An 18,920-nucleotide genomic window follows, 5' to 3' on the forward strand; every position below is an offset into this window, starting at 1 on the left:
TCTGAGCCCCAGAGAAACAGAAACCGTGCAGGAAGAGCGGCCGATTCCAGCCTGCCAGCAAAGAAGGACAGAGCAGCCCAAGAGGGCTCTTGCAGCCCTTGTTTGAGTGCAGCGGGTTGCCGGCTGTGGGAAGCCATGGCTAAGTGTTCACCTTCACGTTTATACCCAGCTCTTCCCCGGCCAGCTCTTCCCCAGCACATCATTCTCTGAGCTGAAGAAATAGGAGTGAGGAGTTGTGCAGTGGTGCATGCCTGCTCAGCTTATTAAAACGTGGGAAGAAGGCAATATTTCACCCCCCAGAAATAAAAAAAAGAAAGAAGAAAAGATAGACAAGTGAAAGCGGCTAATCCATCGGAAGAAATTAGCAGGCAGAGTCTGTGGCTGTTTGAAATGATGAACGAGGCTGAAATGGCTACACAGGCTAACATGCACTTGGATAATTACTCCAAGCTCTCGGGCTAAAATCTGTCTTGGAGGAGCTGGAAGGCTTTGATGACTCAATTTCAATGGGCATGCTTATGAAATACATAGTAAAACCTATTAAAATTGAAATTGTTCTTGGTAGGTATTCTGTGACTGGGCTGGTGACCCTGTCAGGCGGCTTTTTAATAAGGTACACACTATTTTTATTCTCAAAGTGGCATGTACTTTAGCTGCTCACATACTCGGTTTTAACCCTGTAATGACCTGCCTGGGATCTCTCCCCACATGTGTAGACTGAGTGGTCTTACATTCTCTTTATATAAAATGATGGGTTTCCAGTTGAATGTGGATTTGGTTGGCTTTCACTATGTGTTTCTTTATTACTCTTGGATGCTTTTCTGCTCCAGAGACAAGGACTTGTTTTGTTTACATTTATTATATGGGGTGGGGGGCATTTTTCCATAGGGCACATGCAGGTAACAACTCATAGGAGTCGGTTCTTTCCTTCCACCATGTGGGTTCCTGGTATTAAACTCACGTCATCAGGCTTGGTGGCAAGCACATTTACCTGCTAGGCCATCCTGCCAACCCAAGAAGGATTTGTTGACAAGATTTATCATTCTTATGCCTATGAAAACATCTGTAAACATTTTTATAATATGTATTCTCCAGCCTAAATCAACTTCGTTATCATGGTCAGTGGTTATTGTGTTATGCTGTGGCCATAATTAGACTACTCATGTAGAATATATCCGACCATAATCCAAAACAAACCCCATATTTGCACATGAATTAATATGACATAATTGTTCTAAGGAACCCTCCCGAGCACTACAGCAGCCCAAAGGTTTCTCAGGCTGCAATACCCAAAGTGTGGTCTCCAGACAGCAGCTCAGGCACCTGGAGGCTGCGGGCTGCCTCAGACTCCAGAATCCTCATAGTTATCACAAAATTCTAGGACCATATGCGTACACAGGAAAGCTTGTGGCACACTCTGCTTATACTCGTCTGTTCCTGATCCATCTGTCTGCTAAGTGCTCAGCAAAGTGTTTCTCAAGCATCACATGCTTGTGGGCCATTGAGATAGCTCAGAGGGCGAAAGCACTTGACAGACAAGCCTGATGACCCATTTGGTCCCCAGAACCAACTCTGAAAATTGTCCTCTGGCAAGATATACCATTAGAGCACATTCTCTCTCTCTCTCTCTCTCTCTCTCTCTCTCTCTCTCTCTCTCTCTCTCTCTCTCTCTTTCAGTAGAAGTTTTAAAACATGTTTGAAGAAGACTACATATATACAGAATCTATCCCTTTATTCAAAAAATGTAAGGAGGCTCAAAACCACTAGCCACTACAAAGAAACCAAACAGTGCCTACAGATGCTACACAAAACCAGACAACACAGAGACACAATGAGACATCATTTTGCAGTTAGTCCTCTCGGGGACCTCAGAAGCAATACTGTGATTCATTAAAAAAAAAAAAAAAAGGCTTCTCTGAGAGCAAACCAGTGACAGAAAATGAATGAGCACTATGAGTGAAAAATAGAAGTTTCCAAATGAAAAATACGCTTCAGAAAGACTGGAAATGAATACATAAACCATTCCAGCATGGAGAACATTGGGGAAAAGGATGGAAATGTGCCACCTACCCATTCCTTGAGCAAGTATCCACTGGATGATTCTGCCAGGCAAGGGCTTGGAACGTGCCAGTGAATGGGCAGTGGGAAGTTCTCCTGGCTGCTGGCACTGAGAAGGTGAAAACAGCATCAAGGAAAAGGAAGAGAGAAAAAGAGTCAATGAGAATAGATGGAGACTCATTCACAAGGAACTTCAAAGGACAGAACCGAGAAAATAGAATATACCAGAAAGTTAGACAACACCCTAAGCAACCATCAGACTCTCATAAGTTTCTGATTTCTGGTTTTTGTTGGCTGTCATCAGTTGCTGAAGGCCACGGGGTAGCTGGTAAAGCCCACCGACCATTCAGCTGTCCTTACAGACAGGAATCTGAGTCCCTGCAACCCTGAGCTTCTGTCACGCATGCATACGCATCTGTATTCTTCATCCTTACTCGACCCCCTCCTCAAGACCCTCATGGCCTCTAGTGCCCATGACCTTCACCTTGGCCCATCCTTAGCTCCAGGGTCACATCATGGAGTATTTGAGTATTCTTTCCAGCTGGTTCTCAGTCTTGGGACTCTTAAATTCTACGCTGTAACTCCACAGCACTCCAGCCTTCTTTTCCTCCTGTTCTATCCCAGGAGTCCCCAGTGCTATGGACTGTTCCTGGTCTCTCTTCTACCAAAGCCCTCCTGGACCCACGGTGGATCACAAGAACCCCAGCACTCTTGCTTTCTCTTCATCTGGTGAGATATGCACCTTTGTTGTCCAACCACCCAAACCCAAGCCTTGGGCTTGTGGAGAAAAATCAAGAAATCATCTAACTCTTGAAAGTCTCTGCTTTCACCGTCACTCTAAATCAAGCCTTTCCTTTCCTCCTGCTCATCTGTTCTCTCCTTTCTTTCAACTGGATTTCCAGCCGTTCACCACTGACCCTCCACTCTAATCTCAACTCCCATGCCCTCTCTCTTAAAGCATCAATTCCTTGCCCACTCCTGTCTCAGGTTTCTTCTAGTCATCTGTTTCCTTAACAAGGAGCCCTCTCCAGCCAACTCTGTGGCCCTGACTTCTAAGTCATCTCCTTCCTTCCTTCTCTCACATCTTCAGTGCCTTTCCCCTCTTTTCTCTCTTTTCTGGTTTATGGCTTTCACTCTGTAATTATAGCCTCACTTCTCCCAGACAAGAAGGAAAGGGCCAACCTGAACTCATTGCCATCGCGGTTTGGAATCAAAACTGACCCGAGTGCAGTTTCATTTCATATTTTCAACTCTCAACTCAGCCCTTTGCATATATGACTTCTGTCAACTGACTGCACAGGCTGATATGTCTGTCACCTCTTATTGCCAAGCCTGAATTGGCATCTTATCAAATTCCTGTGCAGTATCTGGTCTTTATTTCTCCCTTTGCAACCAAACTCTACTGCGCTGACTGTCCTCTCTCTGACCGTTTCCTTCTCCTGGTTTCAATGTTGGTGTTCCTACACTTACTCCAAGGCTTCATAAAATGTTTAATGTTTTTTCTTTGGTGATCCTATTTACTCACTTCTCAAGGGAGGGTATATAAGAGACTAAGGGATTATGAAGGACAGATGAGGACTCCTTAGCCAGCAAGAATGTCCTGGGAAGTCTGTATGCTGTATTAAGACTAGAAGCAGCATATTTATACTCATCCTGATTCCTCTAATCATGTCCATACCCATTACTAGTTATTCTTTTCATACTCATCCTGATTCATCGAACCATGTCCATATTCACCCTAGTTCCTCCAATCATATCATACCTCATCCTGATTCCACTAATCATTACCATACCGATCCTTGTCTCTCTAATCATATTTATATACATCCTGATTCTTCATACTCATCCTGGTTCCTCTTATCATGTTCGTGCTTATCCTGGTTCCTGTCCTCATATCTGGATTCCCTTTGGTTTCTCTGACATTCATACTCATCCTGATCCTTCTAATTTGTGCCTGTACTTATCCTGATTCCTCTAGTAAAGCAACATATTCATTATGTATGTTATATGTATATAATGCTCTCATTCACTTATTAAAGGGATAATAGATATTTTTCATTCTCCATATAAGTATTCCAAATAAACCTGAACCATATAGACATTTCAATGATCTCATAGGCATTTTGATCCTCATATCTTCACCAGTTTAATGCCTGCTGCCATTTGAACCCATAATCATAATGGACATGGAAGCAACATGTATAATAGATGCTGCAGGATGCAAATATTTTATTTTCATTAGTGAATATGTGTATCAGGTAATTGCATATTTACTACTGCTGCCTTTCTGTCTGTTCATTCAGGAGGATTTGGTGTTAGTGAAAAGAAAAACATACGAACACCCCATCTCTTTACCTGCCACAAGGTCTTATTCCCTGTGGAGCATAGGACACATTTCTTTCATTAGCATCTTCTACTACACGAGGGCTTTATGCTGCAGCAGTATTTGTGCCTCAGTCAATGCCCATAAAATAGATGGCAGCTACTAACAGAAAGTAGAGATTTATTGCTAAAGAGTTAAGTCTCTAAGACTTTTTATGTGTTTATTTTTATGGTCATGTTATCAGAAATTACACAACCTTTTTATTTTTCTTCCAGGAAAAAAAAGAGAGTGGATATTTTTTAAAGCCATAGGGACATGGTTGTGTTTCTGTTTTTATTTGCCTGTCATTTGGATTTTGCTTTTTTCAGTTCAGATCACTAGCAAAGCGCTGTTTAGAAGGTGTCTGTGATATACAAATGCAACGTGTCTTTACCTTTGCTGAGAGAAATGTTGTATTTCAGTTCAAATGACTTTTTTCAGCTCAGTGTGGGAGTCCATGGCTGTAATCCTTGCACTTGGGAGGTAGAAGGCAGGTGGATCAGAGGTAAAAAGTCATACTGAGCTGTGTAGAAAGTGTGGGTTTGTGCTAAGCCACTTGACACCCCTTTCTAAATAATGATAATATATTCTCTTTACTTATAGAGAGTCTTTCTCAGACTGCTTTTGGAACAAGTTGAACATTCATGCCATTGAGCTGTTTCCAAACAGTTTCCTAGGTCAGTGTTAGTTATTTCTCTGTACGAATTAGTCAGTGCCAGGAAATGAACCTTAGTTTGGGACATGAAAGTAGTCAAACTTGAGTTTACAGCTGTCCATTCTCAGTAAGCAGCCCAGCAGAGCAGACATTCACGTACACAAGGTGTGTTCAATTTTTTGATGTTATAACATGACTTGTCATCTACAAAGTACACGTTTAAAAACCATGCAAATGAGTTACAAAAATAACTGCAAAAAAGTCATCATATCTTAAGTAGTTTTTGATTCTGTGTTGAGAACATGCATAGATATCCTGTGACACATGTATATTATTTAATAACCTTCTCAGCCTCCCATTTAAGGAGCAAAACACGATAGATAGCATTCTTAAATTAAGGAAAAATACTAGGTATGCCACATTGAATCATAAAAATGAATAGAATTTTATTCTTTTCTCTATATGAGAATTATAAGTCATCTTATTTCAATAATTAAACTCTTTAAGTTTTTATAGTAAACTACTCATTTGACCTTATTTTAAAACCTGTATGCATCAGAGGAATTTAACTGTGTTTTAAAGCAATAATTCTTAAACAGCTATAAGCATAATTTGATTTCATTCTTAAGAAGTTAAAAATGCAAAATCTAACTGATAGATATGCTCCACCCCATTAAGACAATATGAAAAAATTTCAGAAACTAGTTACTAAATATTTAAAAATCAGCAATAGCTTTATAGAAGAGAACTCATCAGAAAAAATGTAAACATTATCATTCTATTTGCGTGTACAACAAATACATACAACAAAATCAAAATTAAACAAGACAAAATTAAATAAATCTTTTAAAAATTTAAAAACGCAGATCTCTAAGAAGAAAGTTATGAAACTCTCCCTCAAAGGTGTACATGAAGGCTTGGAAGCAGTGGGGCTAGTTCCGCCAAGTAAGATCTGATAGTTTGTCTTGAATCAATTTGTGCGTTATCACAACTCCCTTCAAAATTTCATGAATTTCATTTTGTGCCTTTGTCCCATAACTGTGTTTGCCATGAACAATAAATCAGTTAAAAAAATCTTCTGGGGGGGGCATATGCAACAACATGTCTATCTATTTATAGATTGATCTATCATTTATCTTGTGATAAATATACCATATCTATCATATATCATCCATCTACTTATCCATCATCAGCTATCATCTATGTACCTGCTCTCTCTGTATATATTATATTATATTATATTATATTATATTATATTATATTATATTATATTATATTTTATATTATATTATATTATATTATATTATATTATATTATATAATATAATCTGTCTACCTATCTACAAAAGTCAGCAAAGGAGATTTAGAAAATGATGGTAGAATTGAATTTTTTGTACATTTAAAATTATGTCTTTATGCCACTACAATAATAAAAACATGGATTCAGTGGTTAGTCTGGAACAATGAAGCAATGACTAAATTAGAAAGTTCTCAATTCTACCTATCTTATGTAGGAATTTAACATATTATAGATGCTTTTATTTATGTTTATGCACATGGGTCTTTTAACTGCTTGTATTTATATGCACTGCATGCATGCCTGGTTCCCACAGGGACTAGAAGAAGGTGCTGTATCTCCTGGAGCTGGAGTTGATTATTTCATCTAATCTTCATGGTAACTCTTTAATTCAGCTAGTGATATTCTACTTTTTCAAGGTAAGGAGACCGATTAAGGGAGGCACAGTGGATTGTCTGGGTCTCATTGCTAGAAAATACAAATTTAAAAGTAGGCACAGATGTATGGGCTTGTCATCCCAGAGACAGGCAGATCTCTGGGGCTCACTGACCAGCCTGCCTAGAGAAAGCTCTAGGCCAATGAGAGACCCTTCCTCAAAATACATGGTGGACTGAGAAATAGTACCTGAGGTTGACATCCATGTGACGTGTACATATGTGCACTCAGAACTGAACAGGAGTGGGGGGCAGGAAGCAATAAGCTGGAATTCCATGTCAGAAGGGCCTAACTAGTCTCTGCTGTCAGCTACTGTTCATATTTTCCCCATAAAACAGTATCTAAAAAGTTGCATGCACCTCATTATGCTCTAAGAAAGCTTGAACACATAAATATTAAATATATAAAGATTTAGAGGTAACAAAAGCATAAAGACTTCCCAATGACATTGGCTCCATGGAGCATTGTGAAATCAAACAAGAATGCCCTGGAAGAAAGGGATGTGCCAAGGCCAGCACTTCTGAATTCTGGCTGCTAATCTTTGTAAACAATATAGGAACAGTCCACCCAGGGGTCTCAAGACTCCTCATCCATACATCGTTTTCTTCTAAGGTGACTTTTCTTCTAATTCCCATACCCATTTTTCTCCTTCTCTGTGTTCCTAGTATACGCAGAATCCAATGCCACCCTCTCCCTATGGCCCAAGTCAGAACCCGGGAGATTTTTCCATTCTTTCTCCCTGCTACACTGAACGTCTAACAGTTCCTGAGGGCTGGGAACAGAGCTCAGGGGGTGAAGTGCTGCACAGACATGAGGAGCTGAGTCATAAGCTCAACACCAGCACAAAGGAAGCTGGGCATGGAGGCAGCTGTGACCCCAGTGGTGGGGAGGCAGACACCGGTGGGTTAGCCAGTCAGGGAGGTCTGTATTCCATTGAGAGACCTTGTCTCAGGAAATAATGAGGAAGGTGTTAGAGGAAGACACCTGGTCCCTGATGTTGACCTCTGACCTACACACACACACAGAGAGAGAGAGAGAGAGAGAGAGAGAGAGAGAGAGAGAGAGAGAGAGAGAGAGAGAGAGAAGAGAGAGAGAGAGAGAGAGAGAGAGAGAGAGAGAGAGAGAGAGAGATGTGCATTCCCCAGCATACAAATGCACGCATAAACGTGCACACACACACTGATAATAAATTAATCAGTCTGAAGTACAGTAATCCATGTTTTATTGGTCATTCAGCATCTTCCTTACAGATGAAAGTGTTCTATAGAATACAAAATTACTTCATACTCATCGATTTTAATATTGAAAAACAACATCTCCAGGACTCTATGCCTATACCACATAGGGAACTTTTAATCGAACATGACAGAGTCGGTAGAGAAAGCAATGTCAGACTCATAAAAGCCAGTTGATTGGTGGAAGGGAACGTGAAAGCTGACTGAGTTCAATCATTTTAGCTGTTTGGGGTTTGCCCTGACGCTAATGTCACTGAGTATATTTTAAATGACTTCAAGGAGCACGTTTATGGTTTTGTCACAGATTAGGGAAATCGGAGTTTACTGGCCTAATCACTGACCTTCCCAGAACCTGCGTGGAAAACCCTCTTCGTACAGACCGTGTGAATGAGAAGGTGCAAACGCTTCTCAGTCCCAGATGAGGAGAGCTGAAAGGCACCTTCATAGCAAACAACCGATCTGCGCCATTTGGTTGAAACGGCGGTGCCTTTCACAACTGCTCGCCCTGCTCGCCCTGTTCGTTCACGGAGTTGGTGTACGTAACTTGATCAAAACTTCACCAGGAATAAACACCTCAGTCTTAAGGGGGACACTCCTCCTCCGGGGACCTCTGGAGCCCATTTGTCTATCAGTTTGTAGCTAAATACAGGAGAACTGTGTTCTTCGGGCTCAGCCGCTCTTGGTAGCAAAAAATAATAGTCCAGGGTATGCAGAGTGGCACAGAAGCCTGAGAGACAAGGGAGTGTGGTCTCGGGAAGACGTGGCTGTTCAGCTAGATTCACTGGAAACGGGATTTCTAGAGAGGTCATAAAACATGTTGGAAGTATGCCTATCTCCTTGTGGTTCCCAGAAAACCCACAAGGAGGAATTCTTGTTTGTACTGTTGTTTCTAAATGCTAAAGGTGTATCAAATGTCATATTGCATTATATGTCAAAATGGGCCCAAATTCACTTTATGGGGATCCGAGGTAGAAATGGGTACCTGTTAAAGAACACAGGTAGTAGAAAGACATTCTCCTCTCATCCCTGTCAATCAGGTGACAGACAGCCCTGGAAGGGACCTTCAGCTGCTACCGCTGCCTGGGTTCTGTTTATTTCCTTTGATCCCACATTATAGACCTGTTCTGGGTTAGTGTGTTTTATTCCTTGACTTTTAAACAGCAGATCCAATGTAACCAGGATCTTGTAGAAATTAAATTGCTAAACTAGAATAAAAATGCTGATTCACCATGAGCCTACCTGACTCCTTTTCTAATAGCACATGGTTTTTCTTGACAAGGAACAGGTGAATCTTTTAGGGAAGACCTGTCAGTTCACAGAATCTTGCTACGGCTTCCCTTGAGTCTGTTAGCATGGCTTCAGGGTTAACCTGAGTCACACACACACACACACACACACACACACACACACACACACACATCCTCTCAGCCGGTATCCTAAAGGATTGAAGAAGCCATTGAGGGGGTCATAGCCCAGTGTCCGGTGATAGCAAAGTGACCCTGGGCAAGTGTGTAGAAATTCTTGACAATGAATACCATCATGATTTCCTCTACACCCCTGTGAGAGAACTTTCCATATGAACCAAGGCTGAAAATTAAGGCTCTTTTTCTGCCTTACAAGTCACCCTGTTTTTCTCTCTTAGACCTTGGCCAAATCCTTTCATGGTTCCCAAACCTGTTTTGAGTATAACGTTCCTCCTTTTAACCTATTTCAGTGTGTGATTAAAAGATAACCCACTCAACCCAATAGAAAGGTTAATTCTGTGATTAATCCTAGCACTTTGGAAGCTGAAGTAAGAGGATCGTGTGTTTTAGGTACTATAGGTACATAGGAAGACACTGTCTTAAACAAACAGTAAAATAATAATTCGTGGATTTTTCATAAAAACAACAGTATTCAATTACAGCAAGAATCATAGTAAAACTCATTTGTACCAGAAACAAATGGCAAGATGAAGTCATTTCAGTCACAGAATCACATTACAAAATTTGTGGGAAGCTGCTGATGACCAAGGGAGTGTTATAAAGGCGATGTCTGCCAAAAGCAAAGGTCACATTCTAAATAAAAGCAAATCATAGAGCATATCTCTTTTGTTTTTAATGACTATTATGTATATATATGTGTGTGTGTATACATGCATGAAAATAGTATATGCTACTTTTTCTGTCTTATATACTACAATTGCCCAACCATTGGTAAGAGAAAACAATATTTAGAATCCTTTTATTCTCAATCATCCTAACATAAATGATATGGAAAGATGCAAATAATTTTCTGAATTGTCTTCTTGAGGTGCTTAACTGCCTCATAAACAAGACAATGTCTATTGAATGAAATAGTGAAGATAAGCAATTAAAGCTAAATTCTCTGCACTGACCAATAATTTGAGTATTTCTATTTATAGAGATACAAATAAATCATATCAATAAGGATGGAAAATTAATTTGATACTTCCAAATGTTTCTGTGTGTGTGTGTTCATATAGATGCATGTGTGTTTTTAATCTATCTCTAGCCCCTCAAGTTCAATCAATAAATCATGGTCAGTTAAAAAATAACTCATAAAAGCCCTTTTTTCTATGATGATTCTTAGTATCAGTAAAAATAATGAAGGGAATTCTCAGCCTCAGCCATGCCTGACTAGGTCTGACTCTGGAACTCACTTTTCCTTACCATGTTTTGTTTATGTGGAATATTGATCTAAAGTACTTCCTTCTGTCTGGTCTGTTAGCGCATACACACACACACACACACACACACACACACACACACACACACACACCCATATATATTCCCATCCACTCAAGAGGCTGAGGCAGGAAGACTGTAAATTCAAGAACTGCCTGGGCCTACATAACAGATTCAAAGCCGACGTAGGAAACTTAGTGAGACCATATCCCCAAAATACAAAATTAAAATATTTTTTCAAAAGTGCCTCTGGCCATTGAGCTGGCTGAATATGCAAGTCCAGACATCATTGTCACAAGTTTGACGATCTGAGTTTGGTCCCAGAACCATACAAAGATAGCAAGAAAGAACCAAATTCACAAAGTTGTCCTCTGGTCTCTACATACATGCTGTGGCATGTATACCCTCCCTCCTGTGTGCAAACAAATGTAGACACACACACACACACACACACACACACACACACACACACACACACAAAATAAAAAAGTTAAGTCTGGCTATAGTTCAGTGGCAGAGTGTCTGCCTAGTATATTTTAGTACTGGGGGAAAAAAAACAAAAAACACTTTGCAACTCACACATAATTTTCATAAAATGCTTCTAATAAACTTAACTATTAAGTACAAAATAGTGCTTTTGTTGTCCATATTTCTCTGGAGAATTATGACAAAACACAATTTGAAAAAATCGCAAATGAAAAGGGGGAGTTTTCAAAGGCTAATAACTCATTGGTGTGAAATTCCACGATCTAGTTCAGCGAGGGAAGGGTTAAAGAGAAAACGCCCTAAAGCTTAGATGACTTTGGAAACACAGATCAAAAACAAAGAGATGGAAAGTATAATTAACTCCATTACTGCTCAGTCAAATGAAAACAGCCCTGACATCCTCTCTTATTTATGACACCGGCAAGTCGCTCAATTCCACTCCTGGCTATGGCTATGGAAAGCACCGAGTCCCCCAGCAGTGACACAAAAACAAGCCCTGCAAATTCATGCCACTCGATCATGTTATAGGGGGAAGATTTATGTACAAGTCCCATAAAAAAATAAGTAGCTTTTATGTCTTCTTATAACAATTCTTGTTCCCTAGCAAAGCAAAGTATCTGCATAGAAAGAAAGCCAGAAGGTCCCAACGTGCATTTAAAATAATAAAATGCAAATTTACTTAAATGCATATTTTGTCTCTGATATTGAATGGTATCAATAATGGTAAAAAAAAACTTCACACAGTAAACCATTTATGTCTATAAAGTATATATGTTTCGGAGTTGTCTTCCGTAGTAATTGGAAAATTTATCCATGTGTATATATTTATTACAGATAACAAAAAAGGAGAGCCCGAGAAGCAAGGGCTCACTCACAACCTTCCTTCCTTCTGATGCTCTCTGCCTCTTTCCTGCTGCTTGGTCAAGCCTTGCCTTACCCCATCCTTTGCCCAGGGAAGGCTGAGAATAGCCTTACCTGCCTCTAAGGACTGAGAGAGAGCACTTACTCACCTTGTCTGTCCCTCGCCTTACCTGGATTGTGTAAGTTAGCAAATGTGGGTGCCTGCAAAGAATGTAATTGTGCACCTGTATCCTATTACCCAGAGATACCAGAGACTTCCTTTTAGCTCTCTCTACCTGTCTCCAAGGCACAGCACAGGTTCTTTATTTAGATACTAGGCAGCAGCCGGCTTTCCTGAGTTCATTATTTTTTAATGATGTAAAACCTCTTTCCCACTGCTGATGGGTGTGTCCACAGGAGCGAGCCCTGGAATGGCAGTTTGTTTTGACACTTATCATCAAGAAAATGCACAACACATTGTTAGCAGCAATGTAAACTGGTGTGGCCTGTAAGGGAATCCACGAGAGTCTGTTAAAAAGGTATCAAGGATTTATTAAGATATAAAATGGGGAGAAAAGGCACTCACGGATACAGAACAAAGCAAACAGCTACCATGGTCCTCCGTTCTGCTTGGGGGTGAATGGGACCAGCAGTCTGTCTCCAACCATCACCAGAGAGACCTCAGGACTCAACTCCCTCTGCTCTTAAGGGGTCACATACACAGACAGAAAGATACGCCCTGGGGTTTGTACCCCACAAAGCCATTCAAAGAACAAATTCCCACAACAGTGGCCACTGTAGAAATCAATGTAAGGTTCCACAAAAAAATCCTAAAAGCTATCATATGATGGAGGCTGTTTTCATTGTGGTAAGATAAAGTAGTCAGTCACTGTAGCAAACAGAGGCTGTGCTGATGAAGCTAAAACCCGACCAGATTTGTGTCTGTAAGACTTACTCAGTTCAACATCAACCTTGAAAATGTCACTCACACATTCTTTTCTTTCTGTTTCTGTTTCATTTTCATTTTCTCCTCTCCTTGCCCTTCCCCTCTCTTCTCTTCCCTGCTATTCTTTTTCATCCTTCCTTCCTCTTTTCAGTTTTAAGGCAAAGAACTGTTCCCAATGAGCATCAGTTCCACTATGTGTTTGCAGAGCAGAGGTATTTGTTCGCAGGACGTTGAGGGACCGTCTGAAAGTCCTTGTGACCCTAATAAGATTGGGAGGCTCAAGGGGAAGAGACCATGGAGGGTATCATATTTTGCTTTTGTTTTGATTATGTTTGATTTGAAGAGCGTAGTGGCTTGAATAAGAATGTCCCCCATAGGCTCAAATGTATGACTATTTGGTTAACAGTTGGTGGAATTATTTGAGAAGGATTAGGAGGTGTGGCCTTGTTAGATGGGATGTGTCACTGAGGGTAGGCTTTGAGGTTTCAAAAGGCTCATATCATTCCCACTGTTTTCTCTGCCCCTTGCTTGATTCAAGATATGAGGTCTCAGCTGTTCCTGCTACCATGCTTTCACTTGGCCATCACGGACTCTAACCCTTTAGAACCTTAAACCCAACTAAATGCTTTCTTTTATAAGCTGCGTTGGTCATGGTATTTTATCACAGCAACAGAAAAATAACTAATATAAGGGAGGCATCAGAAAATGAGGATTATAACTCTTAAAGTTTTAGTTCTCTCCCATTCTTCTCAAAAGGAATCCACTGACCTAACTACTACCTTCCACTGTCAGCCAATAAATATTTGTCATAAAAAAGTGAATAAGTCAGTCTGTGAGACAGACACCTGCTCACTAGTTTTGCTGGGCACCAAAAGCCATAAAAGCCATATCTGAAAAAGTGTAGAATTTGATGAAAGAGTTGAGAGTATAAAAAAAGGTATTTACAAATTAATTTGTTTTCAGTATAAGACCTTGTATGTACGGTTCCAAGACAGTGAATTTTTATAGCAAAGCTATAAACACTAAAATGGAGATTATGAATGTGGACAATATAATTTATAACACTAGCATAGCTTTCAATTATTCAGGTGCTCAAAGCCCAACAAATTGAATAATGAACAGGGGTAACGAATTGGACCCTAAGAACTGCACAGAAGACTCCGGAAAGCCCCCAGCAAGGAATTTGCATACAAAAGAATAGGCCTGTGTGAAAGATACATTTTTTTCTTATAAGCCAAAACATATACGGAGCAGCCATGCAATTGGAATGCCTTCAAAGAAATTCCCTTTAAGGCATAAAACTGATGCTCTATAGTGTATCTTAAATGACCAAACCAAGGATGAGAATCATAAATGGTCTGTTACATTTTCTGAGAGTGTGGGTTCTCTCATTATTTTTAACAACATTTTTTTTGGGGGGGGGGTTTTGAGCCTATAAATGATCAGGCACCATGGATTTAGATGTAGCTTATAGATCTGCTGGTATTTCACAGACTCCAAAGCAGCATTCCCAGCAGTGTTTCCTGCAAGGTTATGGATCAGGCATTTAAACAATGAAATGGCTTCTGTTTAGATCACAGCCAAATAATGCCTGCAAAGTGTTTGTAGGCATGATGTGCGCCCAGCCTTACAGCCACATCTCTGCCTCAGTGCTGCTGCTGACTGATAGGATGCACACCTGTCAAAACTCCCGGTAAGACTCAAATCAAGTACTGTGATAATTCACCTGGTCTACTTGATGGATTTTAGAATCACCTTGGAAACGAATCCCTCAGAGAGTAGGTTACTAAGGTGGGCCCCACCATTCCAAGGGCTTGGGCACTGGGCTGAATAAAAAGGAGAAAGTGAGCTGGGCACAGGCCTTCACCAACTCTGTGCTTCCTGACTGTGGAGGCAAGAGACCAGCTGCCTCTTGCTCCTGCCTCTGTGTCTTCCCAACTCCTACCACGTCTTCCTGGAGTGACGGAAGGATCCCCTTGAACTGTAAGAACTGTAAGTAACTGCTTCCTTGGGTTGTTTTCGTCAGGTCATTTATGATAGCAACAAGAAAAGTGACTATTATCTGACATCATTAAACGTCTAGCAGTCCTCCCCTCCCATCCCCCATCCCCATCATCCGTGACTGCACACTCCTCTCCAACTGCATAAAGTAATTTTATTCAAAGCACCTTGTAAAGAATCTGTTTTCTAGAAAGAAAAAAAAAAAAGACAACATCATGGGGTGAAACTACTGCTGAAGAGTAAATACCAGTTTAAAATCTCTGCTTGACAAGTAAGTGCAGAGGACAGGTGCCCGTAGAGTGTTCAGCCAGGAACAGGCCATCTACATCGCACCCCCACTCCGTACAGCTGACGCACGAATGCGAAAGATGAGCAGGAAAGAATGTCAGAGCCAGGTGTTGAGAACTGGAATAAAACGGTGTCTGGGACAGGACAGGGCTGTAGCACTAACAACCCCACAGCAGCTGCAAGTGCATGCACAAGATCGACACAAGATCGAGCCAATAGGCGTTCTTCCACAGAGTGGGCGGGGCTTCATGAGCCCTTACCCCTAACTGAAGAGCTATGGACCGCTGATGGCTTCTAATAGAGAGATATTGAGTTTACTTTAAGGGTGTGGCTCCCTGGAGGTCAATCATACTCCAGTGGATAGCCCTAAGCCAGTGAGTCCAAACGGACATTCCAAATTGGAATCAATGAGTTATTTTCAAACGGGCTTGCATATAGTTGTGTGAGTAGGAAGATGGGGTGAATCTGAGAGAAGTTAGGGGAGGAGTTGGGGATTAATACGATCAAAATATTTTGTATGAAAGTCTCAAAGAATTGATAAAATATTTTACAAAACTAAAAAAAGCTCTCAGCTTTACTATTTACAGGATAAATCTGAGGCAAATCATTTAATCCTTTGATATTCATATTTTCTATCTTGATATTGAGGATGACAACAGTGCTTGGCTTGTAATGTTGCTGAGAGTGTTAAAGGAAGTAGGAAGCAGAACATTTAGTACCGTGCCTGGACCACAGGGCTCACACAAAACATTATAGCTACACAATGCTGCATTGCAAAGACTGTTATGCCAGAGACAGATCAGTAAAGCTCCCCCGAAGATCAGAGGAAAGACACTGTTTCCTTCCAGTTCTCCACACCTAGCTCGGACACTCTTCCCGGAGGCCCCAGGCAGTTAAAGCCGCGTACTAAATGACTGGGTGGAGCCGTTAGAATCTCAGGTGAGGGTCTATTGTCTTTCCCCACCCCCTCACCTATGAGGGAATGAAGACAGCCAATAGGCACGATCCTGAGGGAGTCTCGCACGCAGGTGCAACCGATCTAATGAAGATGGTGGCAGTCTCTTCGGAAGACTGCAGTCTAAAACACGAAGTCAGTGTGAGCAGCTTTAAAATCTAATTTTGATCTGTGCCTAGTGAGTGGCTCAGAGGTAAGTGCTCGTAAATAGAGATTTTGGTTCCTAGATCCCGCGGTGGAGGAAGAGAACCAATTCCCAACCAGTGACAGACCTTCACCTACATTGATGTGTGTGTGCTATAATAATAATTTTAAAAATTGACAACTAATTTAGTTTTCTAGTCTGATATGTCACGTAGAATTCTCTGTGCCAAGCTGCCGCCATGCTATAATATAAGTTAACGTAAAACTCAGTGGTACTCTATAACTTAAAACAAAACAAACAAACAAAAATCTCAAGGGGCTAAAGAGATGGTTCAGTCTGTAAAGTGCTTACCTCACAAGCACGGGGACCCACCCAAGTTTAGATGCCTATCACCCATACCAATTAAAAAAAAAAAGCCAGGTGCAGTGTGGATGTGCCGTCCTCCCAGCTCTGTGGAGACAGAGGAAAGAGAATTCCTGTGGCTCACTGGCCAGTAAGCCAAGACAAATTGGCTAGCTTCAGTCCAGTAAGAAATCCTATTTCAAAAAATAAGGTGGAGGTTGATTATGGAAGACACCTGACATCAACCTCTGTCCTCCACGCACACAGACCCTCATGTGTACACACACACACACACACACACACACACACACACACACACACACACACTTTTTCTTAGATTTTTGAGGTGCACCAAGGCTTTGTGCAGACCTAACCATAAATCTTCTAGAACATTCAATGTGTTTCATCATTTGCTTTTGATTGTTCCTTCATGAAGAATCATAAAAGGTAAAATGAGTGGGTTCTGGAAGATCATGTGACATGACCACTGTATACCAGAGATGAGCCCACTGGGATCAAGAGAAGGAAGCTGTGCTACACAGAGCCAGGATTCAAAGGAAAGCTCTCCCGGATAACAAGCACACAGTCAAACAGCTGCTGAAAAGCCCATAAAAACTTGCTGTTCATCATGTTATTCATGTTAGAGAGGGCAACTTGAAAATTCTTTTCAGCACCTTCGGATTGTGATCTCTTACAAAGGACTGGTGCGTCCTATGTCACTGCAAATCTATGGTAAACCTGGAGACACTCAATAAACTCTAGTACACAGCAGCACTTACATATGCACATATAGTGTTTGATTTTCTTCTTGCTATTTAGAATTCTGAAATTCCCAGTTAAATCAGAAGCTATTTCAATGCTGAGATCTCTTTCTTTTTTTTGATATTTCCTGTAATGATTTAAAAGGTTCCCATTTTAATCTATCCGCCAGAATCAGTAAAGAGAATTATTCAAACAATTATAGATTTGTAATAGACTCTGAACTCTTTTTTTAGATTTATTTTATTTATTTACTCTGTGTGTGTGTGTGTGTGTGTGTGTGTGTGTACACATGTATGGGTACCTACAGAAACCAGAAAACGGTGTTGGATCCCCTGGAGTCTGAGTTAAGGGCAGCTGTAAACTGTTTAACTTGGGTGTTGGGAACTAAATTTCCATCCTCTACAAGAGCAGTAAGCACTCTTAACTGCTTCACCATCTCTCCATCTCCTGAATTATTAAAAAATTATTTTAAATGATCTGGATCAACAAAAGGAAAAAATTTACATTGCCTTGATTAAGTTTGATAACCTACTCGGGATCCACTTTCTTCACTTGTAAAATGAAGAGGGCCACGGTGGTGTCTGAGGAGCCTTCCCGGTAGTTCTGTCCTGTGATTCTCTGAGGACTTTGGAATGATGACTTTTCCATGTTAAGTGTAGGCTTTGAGCTGTAATTTCTAATAGCCATTTACTCTTACTTCTAAAGACGAAGTGGTGCTGTGTGTTCCTAATGTACAGTGGAGGTTTCCATGGTGGAGAAGAGACGAGCATCGATGTCTCTGATGTAGCCACAGCTGGGAAGGGATTTCAGACCTCCTGTCTCAGAGGACTTTGCTCAGGTCTGAAGACATTTGAGATAACACCAAGGAAAATGACTGCAGGTACCACCTCAGTCTTCCTTTGGGGGTATCTTCCTCTAGCATGTTATTTTCCTGTAGTATTTGGTCTAATAACACATGTATGTTGTCCTGGAAACACAGCAGGGCTTTCTTTGGGCAAAGCACATAGAAGGGTCCTGTGAAAGAAAAAAGATGTAGAAAATATCCTTTGTCCTCTATCCTTGGATTTGCATCTATTCCAAGGGTCTGACCAAGATAATACGGTTTTGTGCCACCTGCTGGAGAACTATAGAATGTACACAGACTCAAAAGAACCAATTCACTCTCCCAAATCATAAAATTGGGATGAAGAGGATTCCACTGTAGAGGAGCAAAAAGGAGTGTAGGCAGAACCATCTGATAGGATGGGATCCTGGGCCGAAAGAAAAAGAAAAAAAAAAAGGAGGAAGTCAAGAGAGTACTAACTCATTTTTCTCTGTTTCCTGCAGACAGATGTGACCAGATGTGACCTCACACACATGCTATCATGTCTTCTGTGTCATGGTGGTCCATACTCTAAAACCATGAGCTGAAACAAACTCTTCTTTCT

General features: G+C 40.8%; 1 long non-coding RNA gene across 1 annotated transcript; it reads left to right on the forward strand.

The window, feature by feature from the left end:
• The first annotated feature begins 15,391 nt into the window (after positions 1–15,391).
• On the forward strand, positions 15,392–17,509 carry LOC131925370 (uncharacterized). The gene is made up of 2 exons (XR_009383230.1): positions 15,392–16,437; positions 17,168–17,509. It is a non-coding gene; the product is annotated as an uncharacterized LOC131925370 (long non-coding RNA).
• The last annotated feature ends 1,411 nt before the right edge of the window (positions 17,510–18,920 follow it).

This window comes from Peromyscus eremicus, chromosome 15 (genome assembly GCF_949786415.1).
Source record: "Peromyscus eremicus chromosome 15, PerEre_H2_v1, whole genome shotgun sequence".
Classification (NCBI taxonomy): Eukaryota; Metazoa; Chordata; class Mammalia; order Rodentia; family Cricetidae; genus Peromyscus; species Peromyscus eremicus.